Source organism: Canis aureus, chromosome 35 (genome assembly GCF_053574225.1).
Source record: "Canis aureus isolate CA01 chromosome 35, VMU_Caureus_v.1.0, whole genome shotgun sequence".
NCBI classification, from domain to species: Eukaryota; Metazoa; Chordata; class Mammalia; order Carnivora; family Canidae; genus Canis; species Canis aureus.
In genome coordinates, this window is record NC_135645.1 from 22,312,089 (window position 1) to 22,338,306 (window position 26,218).

The 26,218-nt window shown below is 34.7% G+C and overlaps 1 long non-coding RNA gene across 2 annotated transcripts in view; it reads left to right on the plus strand.

The window, feature by feature from the left end:
- The window catches only part of LOC144305027 (uncharacterized), a 112,739-nt gene extending 99,251 nt beyond the window's left edge, over positions 1-13,488 (plus strand). The window contains exons 3-4 of one of the 2 annotated variants that reach the window (XR_013372052.1): positions 8,525-10,366; positions 11,591-13,488. This is a non-coding gene — a long non-coding RNA (uncharacterized LOC144305027). The remainder of the gene's footprint in view (positions 1-8,524; positions 10,367-11,590) is intronic. The other variant, XR_013372053.1, reaches the window with a different exon arrangement.
- Positions 13,489-26,218: the final 12,730 nt, after the last annotated feature.

Below are 26,218 nucleotides of genomic sequence, written 5' to 3' on the forward strand. Positions count from 1 at the left end.
TACATCTGCAAAGACAACCAACTGTTCAGAGCAGGTTCTCTTTTTCACATCTGTCTCTGAGATCTCCTTAAAGGACCAAAGTCTGAGTCTTAGTAACTTCCAGTGTGAGGCACAAGGTAGAAATTAAATGAAGGGAGGAAACTCTTGTGCTTGGTACCCCCACATCATGGCAAGAATTAACTGAAAATACAGATATCTTCCTAAGCACTGGTTAGAAATAACTGCACTAATAAAATAAAAACTGGAAGGTGAGAGAGGAGTTTTAAAGAGGGAGTAAGATATTAAGATAAAAAGATGAAAGCAAAAAAACAAAACAATTGTGTTGTACTTTACCATCTTTGTTATAGAATTAAAAAGGCATCTGGCTGTCTCTCCTATCATACTGGCTCCAGAACATTTCTACTTCTGTACTTATATATCCTGCGAGATTGTCATCTGTGGGTCAAAAAACTTGCAATAGAATTTATTTTGTATTCTCTTTATAAGAATACTATCATTCAGTTCCATTGTGTTTCTGGAAGTATCTAGCCAAGTGCTCCGTCTCAAACATTACCTCCATTCTACCTAAATTTCATAGTTTTCTATAGCCGGATGAACTATTTGCATGGCTTGTTTGCTTCTAATTTTTTTGAACAGCTATTTTGTGTTATATTAGCTGGGCTTTTTTGTTTGTTAACCAGAAAGGACATCCAGCAGTTTACCAAGTAGCCTTTTATTATGCCTTCACATATAGCCTTTAGCTCTGTGAATGGGTCTTAATCTTGTTAAAGATGCAGTGTGAATCAATATCTATTATTGATTACAAGTTGCATATTTGGGCTAGACAATGTTTAGAACTAGAGTTGTAAACATCTAGTTTTTAGCATTTAACAAAATACTAATGTTTCAACTGAAACTGATAAAGAAGTGGAATAGCTACAAGTAGAGTTGTTCTTTCCATATCAATATTCCTTATGAAACATTTTACCATAAGGCACCTGGGTGGCTCAGTGGTTGAGCCCTGCCTTTGGTTCACGGCATGATCCTGGGCTCCTGGATTGAGTCCTGCATTGGGCTCCTTACAGAGAGCCTGCTTCTCCCTCTGCCTGTGTCTCTGCCTCTCTCTCTGTGTCTCATGAATGAATAAATAAAATCTTTTTAAAAAGAAGCTTTACCATAAAATGTTAAAAAACAAAACAAAAAATAACCTCTAATTTTGCCAACTGTTTTTTTTTTTTTTTCATTTCATGTAACCAAACTGAATTGTTGGCTCTTAGAAAAATATTTCAGATTCTTAGAAAAAAGTTAAAAAAATTAAATATAGCATGTAAACATATTGGCCAAGCCACCAGATGGTGATAAACGGTGTAATAATTATCTCATTTGCAAGTCTGCTCATTACCTGGGTGAATTAAGTCTCTTTATATAAGTATCAGATACAGATTTGAAAGCTTAAGAAGAAATAAGGTTATAATGGTGTAGGCGCATCTCTTGAAATTCAGCATCAGACATTTACCCAGTCATAGGAAGAGCTGAAAGTTACAAACCGAAAAGCTGCTGGACCCCTGGAGATATACTCTTTGCCCCTCTTTACTCATTTCTGGATTTCTGTATCTATATAGATTGACTTCCTGTATCTGTAGTCTGCACAGCCAAATCTGGGTGCTAGTGAATTCTAAGTTTACGTGTCATGGGCTCAGGTACATGAAAATGCTTGATTCTCTCTTGGTCCTGCTTCAACCAAGAGGGCTCTGGATTAGAGAAGCATAAGCCAGGTGCTTGTCCCTGGTCCTGTCAATTGTGACTGTTGGTTGTAGTTGCTGACAAAAAGGGGTGCTTGTTAAACTGAAGAGATGGTTAGAGTGTCTAGTTCAGGAAGATAATGGAGATATAGCAACACTCCAAAACATGTAAAACACTGTCCCTCTCATGTAATTTCTGTACCTTTTCAACCCATCTAAAGACTCATGTTTTATTTTAGGTGTTTTTTAATATTCTTTTTATTTTTTTTTATTTACTTATGAGAATCACAGAGAGAGAGAGGCAGAGACATACGCAGAGGGAGAAGCAGGCTCCATGCACCGGGAGCCCAACGTGGGATTTGATCCCGGGTCTCCAGGATCGTGCCCTGGGTCAAAGGCAGGCGCCAAACTGCTGCGCCACCCAGGGATCCCTAATATTCTTTTTAGATTATTTATTCATGAGAGACAGAAAGAGAGAGGCAGAGACATAGAAAGAAGGAGAAGCAGGCTCCATGCAGGGAGCCTAATGTGGGACTCAATCCCAGACTCCGGGATCATGCCCTGAGCCAAAGGCAGGTGCTCAACCACTGAGCCACCCCGGTGCCCCTTGGGTGTTTTAATATTAACATGATGTATGATGGCAGTGGACACATTTCATCCTAACACTTTGCTTACATTATAACGTTGTGCTAAATACTCTATAGGATCCAAATATTAATACGATCTCATTGCTTTTTAGTACATTATAGCTACTTTAGAAATATATACAGACAACATTCATTATAGAGGAATAAAAGTGTGCTAGGCATCACTGAAAAAGAAGGTGTACATTTTAGTTTGAAGGACTAGAAAGATCTTTCAACTTTCATTGCTCTTTACCCCTCAGTCACCTTTTTGGGTATTCTTGATCTCCCTTTCTCTTGAAGTGTGAGGTGAAGATTTCACCTATATTTTTAGGTTTTTTTATTGTGTAAATCACCACACTTTATTCTTCACAGATGTTTCTCTGAGAACATTCCCTCCACATATCATCCCATCCTTAGGAGACCCAACTGCCACAGCCTCAAAAAGTCTTTCAGAGTGGCAATAATTTCCCCCTTTTTCCTTTTGTATCTTTAACAGTGAAGAAGGCAAGCATTTTGAGATGAGACACATTTGGAGGATGAATCAGATCCAGGTTTCACCTTGATAGCTCCCTAGGCTAAGAAAGGAAGGGGGACAGACTAAAAATATTTAGACACTGAAATGTACCACTTACTGATAACATTTGTCCCCTCGATGCCTGAGTAACCTGAGATGAATATAATGTGAAAGAAATTTAGTTCTTTACATAGGACTTAATTACATAGTATACAGTTCTGTTTAATTAGTAGTCTCTGGATGTTGGGGATCTGATAGGCAACTGGGTCTACCCAGATAGTCTCCTCTGTTCTTTCATCTAATGCATATTTAATGGATCCATTTCTATTTTATATTAAAACTTCTGGTCACAAGCAGGGTTGAGTTCTTCTGAGAAGCTCATGAGAGTGATGTAATGAGGATGTGTTAGACAATGTACTAAATATCTCAGCAGTATTTGCTGTGGATTTGGTCTGGTTATTTGGTCACTTTCAAATGCTCACATGTACCCACATTTTTTCATTTACCTTTGCTGCAAATGGTGCCATTGAGTCTTAGAAAAATCCCTATCCAGCCTCAGAGATGAGGAGTCCAAACCCCAGCTTATTTAATACATGTATTCATTCAACAAATATGTGTCCCATTCTTTTCACATGCCAGGCACCATTTCACATAATGGGCAAATACTGGGAACAAAACAAGGCTCTTTTATGGAGCGAGTAAACAAACAGCATAGTTTCAGGGACTGTTAGTTTCTATGAAGAAGACAAAAACAGGATAATGTGATAAAGAGTAGAGAAGTGGTTCTTCTCCTCTTCCTAAGAGGAGGCAATAATATCAGAGCTGAGACTAAGTGTTAAGAAACCAGGTGAGGAAAGATCTTTTGAGAAGACAAAGAGTAAGTAGAAAGGCTCAGAATAAATCTTGCCTGCTGGAGGACATGAAGCTGGCCACGAGACTAGAACTTACAAGGTAAAGTTGGAGAGGAGCAAGGATCGGGTCTTGTAGGGTCCTGGGATGAGCACAGGCAAGGACAGTACAGGGACTAGGTGACAAAAGAGAAAAGGAAAATCTCTATCTAGTTTTAATACTCTACTATACAATTGAGAAAACATAAAATAAAATAAAAAAATAGTTTCTTTACCTAGCAGCCTAAAGTTTTAATGGGAGACACACACACACACACACAAAATACTCTAATAAAATGTTATTTGGGTAAATGGAGATGTACTATACACTGAGATTTCTAAGATCCTCAGAAGTGAATCAAAACTGTATTATGATGATCTTAACTTCCCACAGTAGATTATTTAGGGAAAACAAAAAATAACTAAAAGATAAGAAAGAGGATAGATAGCAGCTGATAATAAGGACCAGTGTTCCATAGAGACAAATGATGATGTGTACAAGGGACTTCAACAAGTTCAGTATTATCTGATGTGTGGGCAAGGAAGTGTGGGAGTGAGTGTATAGAAGCAAAGGACTTTATTGTGATGAGAGTCCTTTAAAAAACCCTCTAATTCCTACGGTGAAAAAAAAACAAGCTACTTCACTTATAAATAAGCCTCACTTTAATGGTATGTTCTTTGCTCAGGGCCAAAAAAAGACCTTAAGTCAAGAGTCAGCTGTAGTTTCTGAGGATGAAAGACTTGTAAAAAAAATTGTGTCCTGCTTGCTTTAAGCCCACTGGGACCCTCTCAGTCTTATTAGCATTCCCTAGGTTGTTTTGAAGCACTCTAAAAACCTAGTTTGTGAACTCTGACTCTCCCCAGATGAGCATTGGGTAGATCTGATATGAGCACAGGATACAGAGGACTTTAGAGAAGCAGCAACACACTTGCTTATTTCCTGGTCCTACTGTTTCTGAGGCTTGATTTGCACTTTGCTTTTAGCAAATTGTACAAATGCAAATCCTGGGTACCAATTCTGTCAAACTACTAGTGTGAGGTCAATGTGTTAATGGGCCCACGCTTCCCTTCTTAACTGCTTTATCCCATGGCTTTTTACTTTCATAGGAAAAAAAGCACGCCAGCACCCCATATTCCAGGTTTGCCATATTTCTCAAATGGTAAATCTTTTCAAATTGTACAATGAAAAAATTTTCAATGTGAAATAATGGCCTACACATCTAACACTCAGTTTTTCTTTCATGCTACTAAAATGGCTTAATACAGGAGCAGCTGTGTCCTATTTAATTAAGGGATTTGTAGTCAAGTCTGTGTACCATAACTACAAATACAAAATCCATTTTACTCTTAATATTTGTGTCCTAGAATTTGAGTGCTAAATGCCCCAATTTACTTGCATTTGCTGCCCCCAGAAATGGCATTTCATTGTAATAGTAATACAACTGGGAACTTACATTTTGCTTCTCTACCTAGCCCTGTCTTGCTATCTGCTGGCCAACAAAGTAGTTAGTTGTAATTTCATACATGACAACTACTCAAAAACATGTGTTTAAAGGAAAGCTCTTGTAAGAAGAGCATACGAAAATCTTTTTAATTATAGATGTTCCTCATTCCTTTTCAGTCTTTATGCTACCAATTCTTTATAGAAACAGAATCAATTACCCTTTTGAATGATCCACATTCTCAATTTGTCAGTTTGTTCTTCTATCCCCTACATTTCCTATAAATTTAAGCATCATCTAGGCTAAAATCAGGGAAAAGTATTTTGGCAAGCATGCTGCAAATGTGTGTGAAGTACTTTGCACAGCATATTACTGGAAGAACAAAGGATAATTTCACCCCTTTTAGAAATAAAGATTTCAGTGGGTTCAACTGATGACAGTTGGTCGGTCTCCTTTAAAATCTGCTATCACCCTGTCCTTTTACAGTTTTACCCATTAATGATCATTATCTCTAAAAATCTGTGTACATAATTGCAACTAATATTAATCAAAACAGCTTATTTAAGGGATCCCTGGGTGGCGCAGCGGTTTGACGCCTGCCTTTGGCCCAGGGCGCGATCCTGGAGACCTGGGATCGAATCCCACGTCTGGCTCCCGGTGCATGGAGCCTGCTTCTCCCTCTGCCTGGGTCTCTGCCTCGCTCTCTCTGTGTGTGACTATCATAAATAAATAAAAATTTTAAAAAAACAGCTTATTTAAAAATACTGCAAATGCACATCTGAAAGCTATAGAGGAGATAAGTTTTTTTTTTTTTTTTCTCCAATTGGAGAAAGAGAAAGCATTAGCAGGGAGAGGGGCAAAGGGGGAGGACCAAGCAGATTCCCTGCTGAATGGAGAGCCTGATGCCTAGAACTCACTGCCAGGACCCTGAGATCATGACCTGAGCAAAGTCAGCCACTTTACCATCTGAGACTTCCAGACACCTCCATGTCTTTATTTTTAAATGAGAAGAGAAATTGTGGGAGGACAGAAAGGAAAAGTATTAAGCATTTCTTCACAGTTCCCTGGTTTCTCAGATCAGTAGTAGAGTAAAAACGAAAGCATTCTTATTCCCTCAAAATTTCCCATACGTCATGTAAAAGAAATGCAAAATGTAGTTTTAATTCTGTTGATCTAAGTCACAAAGATTGTTATAAGAAGTAAATGATTTATAAAGCAAGACTGTTAATTGTGAACAAGAAAATGTAGCGTGAATGAAAATATTTTAATGCTCTGTCGGGTTTGTTTTTTTTTTTACCTTTTGTTACATTATTTTAAAATACAGAGATCCTATAATATGAAAAGCTAAGAATTAATATTTAAAAAGAATAAGGGAAACATATAAAGAATAAAGCAGAAAAGGGTAAGAAATCAGAGTATCAGAGAGGGTATAAAAAATCTGCTTTTTACTTTGAGGTTATACTTTTGGATTAAGACTGCCCAATTTGGTTGCGTTGGGACATCTGGAACAGACTTATTTTTTCTTAATTCCTTGGAGTTCAACCAGAAATGCATTGAAACTTTGGACTTAATTTATACTGAATGAAATCAATACCTGATTTTTTTTTTTTTTTATGAAACAGCCTAAAAAGGCAATAATTGTTCCTCTTGCCCCTCTTTCCCACTATAGTTCCCTCAGTCTCTCTTCTAGAACTTAGGCTTTCAACAGGTCATGCTGCATTGATCACTGTGTCAAGGTTCTCCAAAGAAATAGAACTATGAGGCTACATAGAGATTTATTATAAAGATTGGCTAATAAAATTATGGAAGCTGAGAAATCCCAGTATCTATAGTATGAAGGTCTGAAAACCTGGAGTGCAATATTCCAGCTCAAGACCAACACACAGAGAGCAAAATCTCTCTTGATCAACTTTTTTCTTGTGCTTAAGCTTTCACTGGCTTCGAAGAAGCCCCCATTTGGGGAAGGCAATCTGCTTTGTTCAGTCTTTTAATCGAAATGTTAATCACATCCAGAAACACTCTCATAGACACATCCAGGATAATGTTTATATATGTGAGCAGCACATGACCCACTCAGGCTGATGCATAAAATTAACCATCAGGATCAAACTTAAAGTCTCTGGCATTCTAGCTAGAAAAAACTGAGGAAAGGGCTGCATCCCCAAACAAAATAACAATAACAAAAGTGCTTAACTAAGGTCTTCCTTCAATAAACAACTATTTTGATGTCAAAGTGGTTGTCAGTTATTTTAAAGTATGAGGGAGTTTGGCCTTCAAAGAGAATAGAACAGCTTGCGTTGAAACATTTCAAGAGGGTTTCATGGAAGAAGAGACTTGAAAATGACTGAGGATTGAATTAACAGAGAAATGAACAAATCCTGCCTTATAATTGTGTTGTGTCCAGATCAGAGAACATGTTAACAAATGGCCCCAGTAAACAACACAATATGCCAGTGAATATTTTGTATTCCCAGTTCTCAGATTTGGTCTCTGAAGGAAAATTGGTTCATATTTACTGTCATATCTTTTTCATCAATTGCCTTGAACTCCTTCAAAGAAATGTACTATGGAAATAGAAGTAATTTCTATTCTGCCTCCATCATAAGTTTATCCATTTCTTTTTCTGTTCAGCTTGTCATTGGATGTGTCAAACTAAGGTTTAGCTCAAGTTCATGATCTGTGGCTAGATTTTTAAGAATAATACATTAGGTGAGACTGTTCAGATAGTGAAACTTTTTTCTTCCCTTTGACTTTCAGTCATATGAATCCATCAGAAGAATAATTTCCAGTAGGAAATGGACCTGAGAAATAGAATGTGTTGGCTATCTGGTAAACCCTTTTAATATATCTAAAAGGTCTTTATCTGAAAAATGTATATCTCAGTTTCTTAGGGTCAAAGGCGAGATCATGACTTTTGTTAGAGCAAATGTGTCAAGCATCAAAAGGCATACATGTGAGTCGTGTATGAAAGTAATAAATCCAAGTGTCTGTAGGTGCTATCTTCCATTGTATTCAACTACAGGTATACCTCCTTTTATTGCACTTCACAGATACTGTGATTTTTTTAAGACTGAATGAAGGTTTATGTAACCCCGTGTTGAGCAAGTCCATCTGTGCCATTTTCCAACACCATTAACTCACTTCATGTCTCTGTGCCACATCTTGGTAATTAATATTTCAAAAATTTTGAGGTTATTGTATTTGTTAGGATGACCTGTGGTCTATTATCTTTTGGGACACTATGAACGATGCCCAAAAGATGGCAAACTTAATAAATGTCATGTGTGTCTGAGTGCTCCACTGACTGTCCCCTTGTCTCTCTTCCTCTCCTCAGGTCTTCCTATTTCCTGAGATGTAACAATTTGAAATCAGGTCATTTCATAACCCTGCAGTGGCCTCTAAGTGTCAAAGTAAAAGGAAGAATTACACATCCCTTACTTTATAATCAAAAGCTAGAAATGAAAAAGCGTAGTGAAGAAGGCATATCTAAAGCTGACAAAGACCAAAATCTAGGCATCTCATACCAAACAGCCACGATGTAAATATAACTAAAAGCTTTTGAGGCCAATTAAAAGTGCTACTCCAGTGAACACAAGAATGATAAGAAAGTAAAACGGCCTGTTGCTGATATGAAGAATGTTACAGTGATCTGGATAGAAGATCAAACTAACCACACCATTCCTTTAAGCCAAAGCCTAATTCAGAGCAAAATCCTAACTCTCTTCTCTTCTGTGGAGAGGTAAAGAATCTGCAGAAGAAAAGTGGAAGCTAGCAGGAATTTGTTTGTGAGGTTTACCGTCTCTGTAATGCAACAGTGAGGTGAAGCAGCAACTTATCCAAAAGATCTAGTGAAGGGAAGGTGGCCACAGTAAACATCTGATTTTCAATGTAGACAAAATAGCCTTCTCTTGGAAGATGTCATCTAGGGCTTTCATAGTTAGAGAGAAGACAACACCTGGCTTTAAAGCTTCCAAGGTCAGGCTGACTCTTGTTAAGGGGGCTATGCAGCTGGCAAATTGAAGTTGAAACCATACCAAAAGTCCTAGAGCCCTTAAGATTTATGCTACAGCTATTCTTCATACCAATACTCCCACTCGTAATTCCCAAATAGAAATGGGACAACAAAGCCTGGATGACAGCACACCTGTTTAAGCCTACTGTTGAGACCTACTGCTCAGAACAAAAGGAATCTTTTCAAGTTATTACTGCTCATTGAGATTGTATTTCATCACTCAAGAGCTTTGATGGAGATAAACAATGAAATGTTATTTTTATGCCTAAAGCAACATCCAGTTTTGCAGTCATTTTGACTTCAAGTCTTAAGACAAACATTTCAGAAGGCTATAGTTGCCACATATAGCAACACCTTGATGGATTAGGTCAAAGTCAATTGAAAATCTAGAAAGAATTCATGATTTTAGATGCCATTAAAAACATTTGTAATTTATAGGGAGGGGTCAAAATGTCAATATAAACAGGAGTTTGGAAGAAGTTAATTCCAGCCCTTATAGATAACTTTGAGAGGCTCAATGCTTCAGTAGAGAAGCCATAGCAGATGTAGTGACAGCAAGACAACTAGAAGAGGAACCTCAAGATGTGACTGAATTGATGCAATCTCATAATATTTTCACATATGAAGAATTGCTGCTTGTGGATGAGCAAAGAAAGTGGTTTCTTGAGTTGCAGATTATGGAAATGACAAAGAATGAAGAATAGTACATAAATTTAGTTGATAAAGCATCTGCAGAGTTTGAGAGGAAAGACTTCAAATTTCAAAAAAGTTCTGTGCTAAAATGCTATCACACAGCATCACATGTTAAAAGAAGACTCAATCCATGTGACAAACTTCATTGTTGTCTTATTTTGAGAAACTGCCACAGCCACCCCAACCTTGAGCAACCACCACCCTGGTCAGTCAGCAGCCATCAACATCAAGGCAAAACCCTCTCCCAGCAAAAACATGACTTGCTAAAAGTTCAGATGATAGTATTTTTTTTAGCAATAAAGTAGCAACGTACGTACATTTTTTAAACATAGTGCTATTGAGCACTTAGTAGACTATAGTATAAACATAACCTTTATATACACTAGGAAACCAAAAAAAAGTCATTTGACTCATTTTATTGTCATTAATATTATTGTGGTGGTCTGGAACTCAACCCACAATATCTCCAAGGTATGCCTTTATTTAATAAATATCAAGGAGTTTCTATATCATTACTATAACTTAAGGCATATAATGATTTTGCCAAATTTAAAGAATAGAATGATCACACATGAGAAATGTATTAATTAGTACTTAGTTTTCTTTGTTTTCAGTTTTATTAAACCTAAAGCTTATGGAAAGAAGTGGTTTTATCTAATCAACTTTGAACTAGTTTTTGGTTTTTTGTTTTTTAAATTATTTTTGCTTTTGAAATTAAGCAGTGGCATTGACACAGATTTGTATTAAAATGAAAAAAAATTGGTTTATATGAGCTCAAGATTAGTAATGGATGTGCAAAATATCCTAGACAAAATAAATGAACAATATTTGCTCTATTACTATATTAACTATTACTAGAACAATATTACTAAGAAAAACAGGCTAGACATAAACTCAATTTTAGGTCTCTTTTTCTAACACTCAGAAAAATTGAATAAAGAAATTGGAAGGCAGAATTTTAACTACTCGCCAACCTAGCTTTTGATAGAAACGAACACAAGGCATCTTAGTCACCAGCTAATCTTAAGATCTTAAAAATATTACCTCGGTAGAAATATACATAAACTCTCTAGATTACCCTTACCAGGGTTTCATTGTCTCAGGAAATAATTTTTGAAAAAGAAATCATGGGTTTTGGTTTCATCTTGTCATCTATACCCTCCATGAATATTGAGCAGAATAAAGCACAGCAAAAATGAACTGAAAAATATGGTATTAATTGGTTATCTCTGTACTTCTCTCAATGGTCATCTCTAGACTTGACCCAAAGGTTCCTAACTGTAGAATAAATAAGTACAGATGTACTGCTAAGTAGTTCCTGTAGTTTACATTTTTCTTTAGTCATTTTTGTCATTTTGGTTTACTGTATATGGGAATCATACTGCAGAGAGTATAGACTTTGGGAAAATCCGACTGTATTCAAATCCCTGATTGTTCCATTTTTGAATTGCCTTATCTGGGGAAAATTACCTACCTTTATTCACCTGTTTATTCTAGTTATACATGTTACTTAAGGCCTGAGCGCATTGTTCAAAATTAATGTTCACACACTTTATGACTATTTTTTATATTTGTGACTGTTGTCATCATCTTTTATATTCTTCTATTTTTCTTCAAAATAGTTTATATTCATGCACCCATTTTGATTACCTAATGCATTCATTTACTGTTCAATTATTTCAAAAACAATTATAGGTCTCCTTCTATGTGACAGCACCAAATCTTGAGAATACAAAAGGAACAAGATACAATCCCAGCTCTCAAGCAGTTTACAGTATGTTATGGAAAAGTAGAAGAAAAAACAAAACAAAAGATTCTATGTGTTACAATACATAATCGGAGTTCTTAGGAAAGAAAGTGAGAGGCTAATTGTAGTAGAGTATCTGTTTAGCTTTTTTTTGTTTTTAATGTTTGGAGAATGAAGAGTGTCCCTCAAATAGAAAACCGGGAAAGACAAGAAAAGGAAATGTTAAGCACAATGGACAGTTTATGCCCAGACACAGAGGTGTGAAATTTTAGCATATCCTTCCTAGCAACCAAACTCTCCAATCCACTGTAAAGCTATTGCTACTTAGCAGTATTTTTGGTTCCTTCATATATTCTGCATAGGACTTATAAAGTAATCATTTTATGTTGGTATCAATGTTGATTTTCTATCCACAGAGAACGGGTATCTGAAAGAACATTCCAGCTAATTTAAAACGCTTTGTTCTTTCTTAAGACCTCATATACATACATATAGTGTTTGAGTATAATTTTCTATGTTTTTAATATTATATGTAGGAATGAGCATAGTTTCATTACTTTAAGAATCATTTCTATTTTTTCATGGTATGCTTGTTCTCAAATGTTCCCCTTTTTCCCTTTTAGGTTTTGGTCCTGTTCTAATGCAATTGTAGGTATTCTCTACAGATTAAAATCAATTACAATTAATTCACAAGGCAAAATCCATGATGAGCAAAAGTATTAACTATGTTTAAAAAGTCCATTTTTTTCTTTGATTACTTGAATATTTTATAGTCAATACAGATTTTCCTTCATACAAATACTCACACTCATAATTCCCAAATATGAAATTCTAATACTAAATAAATGGAAATAGCAATAAAGATGGTGGTATACTTAAACTCAAACTTGAAATTAGTGCTATTAATTTTTTATTGCTGAAAAGAAAAAAAATTAATGAGTGTCTGCTTCAATGTAATGAATTTCATAAATATATGTACAGATTTCAATTTTATTTTGAGATGACATTTTAATGAGAAGTGTAAGTGAATTAGAGAAAATATATTAGTTACTAACTTTTGAAATAAGTTATTTGCAGAGCTTCTTGGGGGGGTGTCAATAAAGAAGTTGCTGTGTGGATCATTTTCTGTAAAATATTCTGTGAAAACATCTTTGGATGATTTCAAAGGAGGATATACCATTTCAGGCAAAAGAGCTTCTGATGTTTTGCAGAATAGTTTTTTTTCTACCAGACACTGCACCATATTGAGCAAAATGCATGGCAGCACTGTTATAGCAGAATGAAAGATGGCTTTACAAAGTTAATATTGTATGAGGCACATCTGGGAAGCTCAATCAGCTCCCTTCAGCTAGGGCCGTGATCCAAGGGTCCTGGGATCGAGCCTCAGAGTAAGGCTATCCTGCTCAGCATGGAGCTTGCTTCTCCCTCTCCTCTCCCTTTGTGCTCTCTCTTGCTATCTCTATCTCTCTCTCTCTCTCTCTCAAATAAATAAATAAAATCTTTTTTAAATTAATATTGGAAAGGATCTAAAGGAACTATATTAAATAATATGATTGTGAGTATTCCTTCCCCATCAAGTTTCACTGAAATCAATGGTGCAGCCATCTTGTTCACTTTTATATATCCTTATGTATTTAATTTGAAATGTTAATACTCCACATAACCAATTTTACTGCATAATAAAAATGTTTTAATACTGTACTGAAAACTCAAACATGCTTAACAATTTATTTTTAAAATACTCTAAATTGATAATGTGCAAAACCCAGCAATTTTTAAGGTGACATGATTTGAAATAGTCATGGCATGCTACCATTTAAAAATACATTCTCTATGCTGTGTATTTGTTAAGTAAATCATAAGGTTTTTACATAGTACTAATGATTCACCCTGAGCACACTGTGAAAGTTCAATCATTAAACCATTCATTACCAGATGCCAAGAAGAAGTAGAAGCTAACCCTGCTGGAGCTCCAATCTTTGGCCAAAGCAGATTCCAAAAACAGTGAGAAATTAAAAGCTTTGCTGATTGGATTACTAAAACACCTAATGGTCAAAATAAACCTCAAAATCCAACTATTTTAGGTCATGAAAAGTCCACTCTTTAAAATATACATATATATTTCCAGAATTCCTATCATTTCTATTGTATTTTGAATCTTTTCCAAAATAACAATATTTATATTTCACTGTTTTGTTTAAAGGCATTCAGTTTGGTATGCTTTCACTGGTAATATGAAAGAGATAAGAGCAAAAAGGAAAAAGAGACAGAGAGCGACAAGTATCATTGTCCTACATTTATAAATGGATGAAACACTCTAGTAACATCAATAATTTTATATTCATTACCCTTATGACTGTTAGGTGGGCATATATTTTACCATGTTCTGTAGTGACTAATTTTGGAAACTCAGAAGGCAGCCAGAGCTGCTTTGGTGTAACCTACAAAGTTTGGGAACCCTTATTGTACATTGCCAAGATAATGGCAGTGTTCTTTTGTGTGAGTTCTGAAGAGCCCTCATCTTCATAGAGCACTAATCCTGTGTGTTTTCCCTGGATAGCCTCACCTTCCATTCATCTCCACCAAATCCATTCCTGAACCAGGGAAGAGGCTGGCAATAGGAAATGAGCATGTGACTATTAGGGTATAAATACTGTGTCTGTGTGTGAGTGTGTGTGTGTGTGTGTGTGTAAATAAATACTGTGTGCTTTTGTTGTCCTATTACAATTTTTCACACATTATAAGTTTATGAAGTAAAGGCATTTTCACTGCCTCTTTCACCATTAAGAAAATTGAGCTTTAGAAAGAATGGTTATCCTCAGATTACCCAATTTTAAAAATTTAGGTCAGAAATTGAAACCCAAAGTCTCTGAGATGTCAGAGTCCTGGCTTTTAGTCTTTTTCCCTCCCTTAGATAACAGATTCCAAACATCTATATTAATGACTAAGCATGTCATCAAAAGTAAAATAACAATGTTTGGTATTTGGGCTTCTGCAATTAACTTGGGGCTTTTCAAAAAACAAAACTTAGTAGACTGGGTCAAATAAAACCAATGTACTAATGACAACACCGTGTGAAGCCTTTTGAAAATCCTGTTTAAAACTGTGATCAAATTCCTAAAATGTAATGGATTAAAAACAAATAAAATATAACCTGCAGAGGTCATTTGAAAATCAAACTACTTCAGATTTGTCATACACAGGTGTCTTTTACAAGGATGGTATTCACGCTCAAAAGTCAAACTATGCTATAAATCAAAATAAAGGTTTTTTTTTTGCTTCTAAGTTTGTACTAGACTATATTTATTGCCAAAATTAAACTTGAGATATTACAATGGTAATAAAAATGTCATGTAGGATTTGCTTATGTACTTTTAAATGATATTAAAAGTGAGTTGTAAACTGGACTGCATAAAAGAAAAACGTGTATGGCTATTGATCTTCTTTAAATGAGAAGGTTTCACCATAGCTGTGGTAGGGAAGCTTGCCACAGAATGTAGACAGCTCGCTAATGTCCAAACTTAAAGTGGCCTATTTTTAGCAATTAGAGGGTTGAAATATTGTTTTCTCATCTTAGAATTCTATAGAATAGTATTGCAAAGGGCCATTTCAAATGATTAAGTAGATTTTTGACCTTGAAATGCAGGTCGAATTTATAAGAAAGAGAAGAATAGGGTTCAATATGTATCTGAGGAATTGACACAACATGATGAAAGAGGATAGAGACTACAATGCCTAAACCTATGCTTTTCTCAACTGTCATAGAGGGGAAAAAATATTGAGTTGATCTCCCATATGTTTATGTGGACATAACTTAAGATGTCTTGGTCAATCTCAGTGAAGCTACAAGAGCATGATAATGGATATAGAGCAAAGCTGCCCAAATTAATTTTACCCTGATGGTGGCAAAAATAATGTTATGTGGATTATTTACTGCTACATTTTTTTATCATTTCATTATAAGTCATCATGATCTTTATCATTCTAAGTATGCAACAAAATATATTTGTACAAAAATAACTAGAGGTTTACTTTTAAAAGAAGAGGTAAAATGTGTGTTCCCAGCAAGTAGAGCAAATTCTAAACAACTTTCATGTGAATAATACCATGTTATTGCTCAGAGGGCTTGAATGTTGTCAGATAGATCTAATATCTATCATGATGGAGAGGAACAGGTTTTTGTACCAGAGAGTATCCATTCTTGAGATACCATGATGTTTATGTAAATTTTACTTTTTTAAGATCAGAAATACACTGTCTGCAACTGCACTTTGGTATTCTTTTAGTATTTCCTGGTCACTAAATGACTATTCATTTATCTAAAATTTCAAATTGTATAAAAACACATCCCGTAGCACCTGATTTTAATGCTGTACCTTAGAACAATGTTTGCCATTACACATGTCAATCCTGAAGCTGGTTTCTTCTGTTTAATTTTGAAATACACTCACTTGGTAACTCAATGTTTTATAATTATGTTTGAATTGCATGATCCTATTTTATTCATTTGGATTTCATTATAAACTTTATAATATTATACGAATATTACTAATAGTATTACTAAATATTAGCAATACTAAATATTACTTAGTGATATTAATGGTGTTGCTATACATTCTTCCTAGTCTTCAGCAGAGAAGAGAAACTTACTGCTCCTATTCCCAGGCCCTCTGAATCATGTTGGGGTTCTGAATCATTCTCCCTCTGGCTCCATATTTAGGATCAAGAAAGAACATGTTCTCAACTCGACACTCCTTAATTCCCATTCTTCATCCCTTCTAGTCCAGAAAAGATTCTTCTCTCATTCTCCCCTGAAAACAGTACCCATTTGTGGGGCAATAGTAAGGCTTCCAATAACCTTTATTTCAGTTACCAAGAAAAACTTCAGTCCTTCCTTGAATTCATGCCTTCAGGGCATTTGCAGTAGTTTGACCAACATCACATACATCAACATCATTTTCCAATTCTTAGAGTCAGTCTCTTCTCAGAATCCCACGCCATGCAAACCTGATCTAAGAAAGCCCACTATCCAGGCCTTACTCTCTTGTATCCATAAACATGACTCAGGGAAAATCGCATCAACTCTGAGCCACATTTTCCCTCTACAAGACAATGGAATCATTACAAGACAAATTATGAAGCTACATGAGCATTAAGTGGTCAGCTGGCCATAGGTGACAGATCACTGCTCAATATAGTTGATATTATGACTTAACCTTTTGAATTTATTTGTGGAATGGTGATTATATTTAAAGGGGATATAAAGATAGCATGTGACATAAAAAGAGCCTCCCTACTCAGTAAATATGAAAGTAACCTTTAGTCTTTTATTAAGCAGATAAACCAGGAAATGTTTTGATGGGAAAAAATGAAAATTAACTAGCATTTGCCAATGATAAATGTTACCTAATAATGAATGTTTTTCTATCATTGTATTATAAATCCTCTAGTATGAAATTCAGAATAATCTCTCCACTGGATGCCCTTCCTTAGTAGCTGGCTTACTGAGTCAAAAATTCAAGTCATGTTAGAGAAGTGGTTCTCAAATCCCAGGTACAAATTTGTTACAATACTTGGAATGTTAATTTATAAAAGATTTCTGATTAATTTACAGACCTAAGGAAACAGGACTACTCTAAGTGTTAACACTTTATAATTTGATAAATACTTCCCATACTCTGCCAAAGATTGTGATAAAAAGCCAGATTCATTAATCACTGTTCTAGAGGATATTATCTATTGCCCTAATCTTTAAAGAATTAGTCCTATTACATAGCCTATACATTACCACATATAAAAGACAAATAGAAATTTTTATAATTTTAATGAATATAAATCCAGGTCAAAAATGTGTTTAAAAATGGCCTTTGATGACGTTTGGTAAGACAGTAGAACTTAAAAGTCTACACACACACACACACACACACACACACACACACAGAAAAAGAAGGCAAATAAATATGTGAGGTAATAGATGTGTTAATTCAGTGGGGGAATTCTTTCACAATGTACATGTAAATCAAATCCTCGTGATGTATACCTTAGAGGTCTTAACATTTTATTCAATTATATCTCAATATAGCTGCAAAAAAATATGGCTCTTCTATTTTAGGAAATTAAGAAATTAAGTTTTCAAGTTAATTTAATTTGCAAAAACATACCATTGACTATCTTTATGATTCTGCTGAAACAGGCCTATTTTTTAAAAAAATTTTAATGTTAGACAAATACAATTTTTAAATGAATTTTTATATATCATTCCTCACTAAGTTTTTTAAATGGCTTACTCTCAGGGGTAGAAAAAGCTATTCTCAGGGACGATGTAGGTCAAAGGGCATAAATTTTCAGTTAGAAGAATAATTTCTAAGGATCTAATTATAGCATGGTGACTATTGCTAATAATACAATACTATATACTTGAACTAAGCTTGTTTTAAGTATTAAACTGTTTAAGAAATTCTGAGATTCTCTTACTTGGTTTCCAAGTCTGATTTTCAAATATTCTTGAATTAACAGTTATAACTGATTTTATCATATACAGCTCATGCCATGATGCCAAATTTTCATTCTTGGTGATTATTAACCCCATAATATTAAAATTATATAAATAGGATTTACAGCTGCAAATTCAGACATATAAATGCTATTATATATGTTCTAAGAATCTTAGATTGGGTTGAACTACCCATTTCTGAAAACTAAAAACTATAATCCGTGTACTGTTTTATCTATAAACCACAGTATCAAAAATTTGCTCTCACCTGTTTTATCACGTAATGGGTCTCTTTCACAGAAATAGCATATATCATTGTATTATATACATTTGATCTAAGAATTAAGTCTCAAAATAGAAATATGTCCCATTTGGAGGTTTTTTTTTCTAAACAATTATCTCTAAAAATATCATACAATTTAATTGATATTAACAACTATGAAGTAGATACTAAAACTTTTTCACTAAAGAAACCCAGAATTGGTAAAAATAACAACAACACTTATTCTAAGTTCCAGTGCAAATCAGAAAATCTCATTGAAACCCAACTTGAGTTACTCCATAGTAATGCTATTTGGATTATACTGTACTCCTCTTCTGGAATAGAAATAAATCAGATAGGAATCCTATACTCAATCCTATTTTACTACCTTGTTATTTCTGCTTTTCCCTAGGCTGTGTCATCTACTACTCATGATCTAGATTTATCTGGGCATGTGTTTCAAATTGATGGTATAAGCTTAATAGAAATCTATTTATGTGTGTGTGTGTGTCTGCTTGATAATCGACCCTGTCCATCACAGGAAGTCTCAGTGACCAGGTCTGAACCGAACCTACAAAGAAAGTCAATGGTTTAATGGGCGGTGATTCTGAGTTGTTTAATGCGGAATATAGTAAATTATCCAAATCCATTTTCATCCCTACTCCATGGTTTCATATTCAAGTCCAAGGGAGAAAAAAATTGTTAGTAAAAATGAAACAGTTGTTTCTTATGAGGTATAGGTAATGCTGCTATTTGATCCTTATCCTAGCATGTATAAAGAGGCAGGAGCCCTTTTTGCCACAGTGAGATAAACAGCCAAGAGAGGGTGCAGCCCATGACAAGAATTCTACTCAGTCATCTGCTATAACAGCCCCAATTAGCAGCAGCTCTTGCCATCCTAAAGACCAGTGGTGACCACAAATCAAAGAAAAGGTACTTGAAGCAGGAAAGCACTCTCAAAAGTAGCTCAAAGGCCCTGGGGAAACTGGATATAATAAGGAAGTACATGAGAATCTCCTCTGAGAACTTCCACAAATACTTATGATGATGAGCAGAGGAAATGCAGATTTGAATGCACCTTGTTAACTTGCCTCCATTTGTATCTCTAATCCAGTATGGTCTGGTAACACTGGCCCTCAGTTGTAGCTATTTATGTACATGCCCCATCCTATAGTAACAAGCCCTTTGACTCCTCACATCAACTCTAGGAGACATGTATTAGGTCAATTTTAAATTCCCTTTGAAACTCCCCAAACTAATACTAATACTAATACTATAACCAAGGATATAGTCCCTTCAAAATCTGTGTTATTTCCTCTACACTGCTGCTTATAGAATGGCTACATTAGGAGCAGCAATTTTCTTTGAGGTAACATCCTTGGAAATTATATCAGCATGTTCTCTTATCTAACCACCTTTTATTTTGTATAAAAACACTATTTAATACAAGCAAGCCTGTTCTCACCTTTTTCTGTTCAATATTGTGACATCATAGGAAAAATACGTTAAAGACAAAATAATTAGAAAGGAGGAAAAAAATTGGTCATTATTTTCAAATGATAGAAATATCTACAGAGAGAAGCAATATTTTTAAATTACATAAAATGAGTTAAGCAAGTGCTAAATAAAGATCAATATACAAAATTCAATTCAATTCAATATACAAAAGATCAATATACAAAACACACATGTGTGCCAGCAAAGATTAAAATTATTTAAAAACATTTAAAATAGTATCAAAATAAGAAAAATCCATTGCAACACAAAAAGGGTCATGTAACATCTATACTCAAAATCATGAAACATTGCTGCACATCAATAAAGAAATAAATTAGTAGAGATGTATCTCATGGGCTTGGGTAGGAAGACTTCATAACATTAAGATGTCAATTCTTCCCAAATGGGTATATTCATGCATTAGAACTTCAATAAGAATCTTAATAAGATTCTGATAATATTTGAACAGTTTGTTCTAAAGTGTATATAGAAAAACAACATACCATTCCTGAAGAATAGAGGATTTATTTGCCTTACTATTTGTGACGATGATTATAAAATGATACTAGATAAGATTCATGGTATTGGCTTAGGGTAGACTAATTTATGAATGGAATAGAACAGCCTAGGTAGAGGAATCATATATATAAGTTTACCTACGACAACACACTCAGCAGCCTGTACAACTAATTCTTCAATAAAGGGTGTTGGATTGCACATTACAGTGTCCACCAACTGGGTGACTAAGTTGTATGATTTTTCCATGTCTTCTTGCCTTCAAAGTAAGAAGGTCATAATGTCAAGGAATCAAAAGAAACTCCCCCAAAAAGGCTATCCCTACCACCCATTTTTTTTGTTTTTTTTCTTTAATTTTATTGTTAATAGATTATCTCCTTTTGTACTATCTCAGCAATCCATTTAAAATGAACTTTAAAGATATTTTATCCAGCAGGTGAATTGGGAAAGACATTAAATTACACCATATTTCCAATGTCAATAGAGTAACAAGAACTCTTTCATTAATGGTGGTATAACAGAACTCCCCAAATCTTAAGTGTATGATTCATATAGTGCCTCCCTTCTAAAGAAAACAATATGGAAGGGGGAAAAAAAAGAAAAAGAATAACTTAATGGTGGGAAAATGTGACAACCTTTATCTTAGACACATAAGTGATCAAAGATATTGATACAATGTTTTAGTACCATATACCTTTGATATTTAGGTGAGAGTGTGACATTATCTGTGATGTCTTCCTCCTAATACAAATAAACTTAGACTAATCATGAAAAAAACATCATACCCATCCATCTTCAAGGTCATTGTAAAAAACACCTTTTCAGTACGCCTTAAAAATCTCAAGATTATACAAGTATTCACAAAGATTGAAGAAAAAAGGAACTCTCATGTACTGCTAGTGGGAATATAAATTAGTATAGCCACAAAGGAAAACAATAAGCAGACACCACCCCCCAATAAAAATAGAAATATTATGTGATCCAGTAATCACACTATTGGATATTTACCCAAAGAAAGGAAAGGCACTAATTCAAAAAGACATACACACCCTTCTGTTTATTGTATCATTATTTAATAAATAGCTGAGATATGGAAGGAACGGAAGTATCCACTGATTGATGAATGGATAAAGAATATTACTTGGCCATAAAAAGGAGAGATCTTGCCATTTGTGACAACATGGATGGACCTAGAAGGATTATGGTGAGTGAAAAAAGAGGAAGACAAATACCATATCTTATTTTTATGTGGAATCTAAAAATAAAAAAAAAAAACAACAAAGCATAACAGACCCATAAAGATAAAGAACAAACTGATGTTGCCAAAGAGCAGGGGACAGGGAGATGAGCAAAATCGGTGAAGGGGAATGGGAGGTACAGGCTTTCAGTTATGGAATGAATAAGTCACAGGGATAAAAGGAGTAGCATAGTGAATACAGTCAGTGGTATTGTAACAGCACTGTATGATGTTAGATAGTAGCTACATTTTGTTGAGCATAGGATAATGTATAGAGTTGTCAAGTCACATGTTGTGCACCTAAGACTAATGTAATGCTGTATGTCGGGGATCCCTGGGTGGCTCAGCGGTTTGGCACCTGCCTTTGGCCCAGGGCGCGATCCTGGAGTCCCGGAATCGAGTCCCGCGTCGGGCTCCCGGTGCTTGGAGCCTGCTTCTCCCTCCTCCTCTGCCTCTATCTATCTATCTATCTATCTATCTATCTATCTATCATAAATAAATAAATAAATATTTTTAAAAAATGATGTATGTTATCTATACTTTAACGAAAAAAAGGATTCTCAAAAACATGAAAAGTCTGAAAAGTGTCAGTCTAGAGCATATTTATGTGCCAAACATGAGAGTACCCAAATATGTAAGACAGTAAATAATAAACATAAGAGATATGATTGATAGTAATACAGTAAGAGTAGGAGACTTTAACACCCCACTTACACTGATAGATGTAAATCTGTACAACAAGGAAACGAGGAAACAGTGACTTTGAATGATACACTTGGCCAGATGAATTTAACAGACATATTCACAACATTCCACCCTAAAACAGCACAATACACATAGAATATTTTACAAAACAGATCACATTAGGGCACAACAAGTCTGAATAAATTAAAAAAAATCAAAGTCATACTGTACATCTTTTCTAATCTATGAAACTAGAAATCAACTACAAGAAAAAGTCTGGAAAGAACACAAATACATGGGGTTAGATAACAGGCTATTAAACAATGAATAGGTCAACCAAGAAAGAAATAAAAATTTCATGGAAACAAATGAAAATGAAAATACATCCATCAAATTTTTTGGAATGCAGTAAAAGTCATTCTAAGAGGGAAGCTTACAGCAGAACAGGCCTACCTCAATAAGCAAGAGAAATCTCAAACAACCTAACTTTACATGTAAAGGAGCTAGAAAAAGAAAAAAATTCAAATCCAACAGATGGAAGAAAATATTATAGATTAGAGCAGAAATAAATGACATAGAAGCTAAACAAACAAACAATAGGTAAGAACAAATCAATGAAACCAGGAACTGGTTCTTTGGGAAAAAAAATCAACAAAATTTATAAACCTCTAGCAAGACCCATTAAAATGAGAGGACCTAAATAAAATTACTAATGGAATAAGGGAAATAACAACATCACAGAAATGCAAACAATTGTAACAGAATATTATGACAACCTATATGCCAACAAATTGGACAACATAGAAGAAATGGGTACACTCCTAGAAACATAACATACCAAAAGTAAAGCAAGAAGAAATAGAAAACTTTAACAGACCAATCCCCAGCTGGGAAATTGCTTCAGTAATCAAAGAACTCCCTAAAAAGTCCAGGACCAGACAGCTTCACAGGCAAATTCTACCAGATATTTAAAGAAAAGTTAATATCCATTTCTCTTAAGTTATTCCAGAAATACAAGAGGAGGGAAAACTTCCAAATTCATTCTATGAAGCCAGCATTATCCTGATCCCAAAATTAGACATAGACACTATTAAAAAAGAGAACTACCGACCAAGATCTCTCATGCATATAGATGCAAAAATTCCTCAATAAAATATTAGGAAACCAAATCTAAAAATATATTTTAAAAATAACATACTACAATCAAGTGGGATTTATTCTCAAGATGTAAGGGTTGTTTGATATTCACACACACAAAAAAATCAATGTGATATGTCATATCAATAAAAGAAAGGATAAAAACCATATAATCATTTTAATAGATGCAGAAAAAGCATTTGTCAAAGTACAGCAAATGATAAAAACCCTTTGCAAAGTAGGTCTAGAGGGAACATATCTCAGAACAACAGCCTTATATGAAAAACCCATAGCTAACATGATATTCAGCCGAGAAAAACAGAGCTTTTCCCCTAAGGTTACGAACAAGACAAGGATGTCCATTCTCACTACTTTCATTCAGCACGATAATGGATGTCCCAGGCACAGCAATGTAAGGGCACAACAACGTGACAACATTAAAAAAAAAAAAAAAGAAAAAAAAAAAGGCATCCAAATTGGTAGGAAGAAAGGAAGAAATAAAACATTTCCAGATGACATGATACCACATATAGAAAACTCTAAAGACACCATCAAAAAATGACTAGAACTTAAAAAAACAAAAACAAAAAAAAACACTACTAGAACTGATAAATTCAGTGAAGTTCAGGATACAAAATCAATGCACAGAAATCTGTTGCATTCATGTACACTAATAACAAAGCAATGAAAAATGAAATTAAGAAAACAGCCACTTACAACTGTACCAAAAATAACATATCTGGGAATAAACTTAACCAAAGAGGTGAAAGACTTATACTCTGAAAGTTATAAAATACTGATGAAAGAAATTCAAGACAACACAAAGGAATGGAAACGGAAAAGAAACAAATATTGTTAAAATGTATATACTATCCAAAGCAATCTACACATTTAATGCAATTCCTATCAAAATACCAATAGCATTTTTCATGGAAGTAAAAGAAACAATTTAAAAATTTATATGGAACCACAAAAAAAAAAAAATCGCCAAAGCAATCTTGAAAGAGAAAAGGAAAGCTGGATGTATCACAGTTCTGGACTTGGAGCTATATTACAAAACTGTAGTCATCAAGATAGTATGGTACTAGCACTAAAACAGACACATAGGACAGCAAAATCCAGAAATGGAACCCACAACTATCTGGTCAACTACACTTTGATGAAGCAGGAAAGAATATCCATTGGAAAAAGGACAGTTTATTCAACACATGGTATGGGGAAAACTGGACAGCAACATGCAGAAAAATGAAACTGGACCACTTTCTCACGCACAAAAATAAATTCAAAATGGATCAAAGACCTAAACGTGAGACAGGAAACCATCAAAATTCTAGAAAAGAACACAGGCAACAACCTCTTTGACATCCACTATCGCAACTTATTAGACACATCTCCTGAAGCAAGGGAAACAAAAGCAAAAATGAACTATTGGGATTTCATCAAGATAAAAAGCTTTTGCATGACAAAGGAATCGATAAAAAGAACTAAAAGGCAACCTATGGAATGGGAGAAGATATTTGGAAATGACATATCTGATTAAGGGTTAGTATCCAAAATATAAACGAACTTATCAAACTCAACAGCCAAAAAACAAATAATCCAGTTAAGAAATGGGCAGAGGACATGAATAGACAGTTTTCCAGAAAAGACATCCAGATGGCTAACAGACACATGAGAAAATGCTTATCACTCATCAGAGAAATACAAATCAAAATTACAAGATGCCATCTCACACCTGTCAGAAAGCTAGAATCAACAATGCAGGAAACAAAATGTTGGTGAGGATGTGGAGAAAGGTGAATCCTCCTACACTGTTGGTGGGAATGCAAACTGGGGCAGCCACTGTAGTGTGGAAAACAGTATGGAGTTTCCTCAAAAGGTTAAAAATAGAGCTACCCTATGGTCAAGCAATTGCACTACTAGATATTTATCCAAAGGATTAAAAATACTGTTGAGCACATGCACCCTGGTGTTTATAAGAGTATTATCACCAAAAGCCAAATTATGAAGAGTCCAAATGACCATTGACTGATGAATGAAGAAGATGGGTTATGTGTGTATATAATAGAATATCACTCAGACATAAAAATGAAATCTTGCCATTTGCAACAGTGTGGATGAAGTAGAGTGTATTATGCTAAGCAAAATAAGTCAAAGAAAGAAATACCGTATGATTTTACTCATATGTGGAATTTAAGAAACAAAACATAAGTAAATAAGTGACAGAAAAATAAAAAGAGGGAGGCAAATCATAAAAGAGACTATAGAAGACAAACAGGGTTGCAAGGGGAAGTGGGCAAGGGGATGGGCTAAATGGTTGATGAGGATTAAGAAGGGCACTTCTTGTGATGAACACTGGGTTGTAAGTGTAAGTGATGAATCACTAAATTCCACTCCTGAAATTAATAGTACACTATACGTTAAGCAGCTAGAATGTAAATAAAAACTTGAAACATTAACAAAAATACCTAAAACATTCAGTGGTTGAAGTTACTTAAAAACCATTATATCACTCTAAAAAAATAAATATACCCCTTTAATGATTATTTCAGTGACAGGTTTATTTAAGTAATTGAGTGGACTTTTTTTTAAACATATTGTGCTGTTATCTACTCATAAAGTTAAAGTTACATTATCAGCTTTCCCTTTAAAAACAAAACAAAACAAAATGATGTGTTTGAGAGAGAGAGAAAGTGCAGGGGGAGGGGCCGAAGAGAGAGATAATCCTGAAGCGGACTCCCTGCACTGAG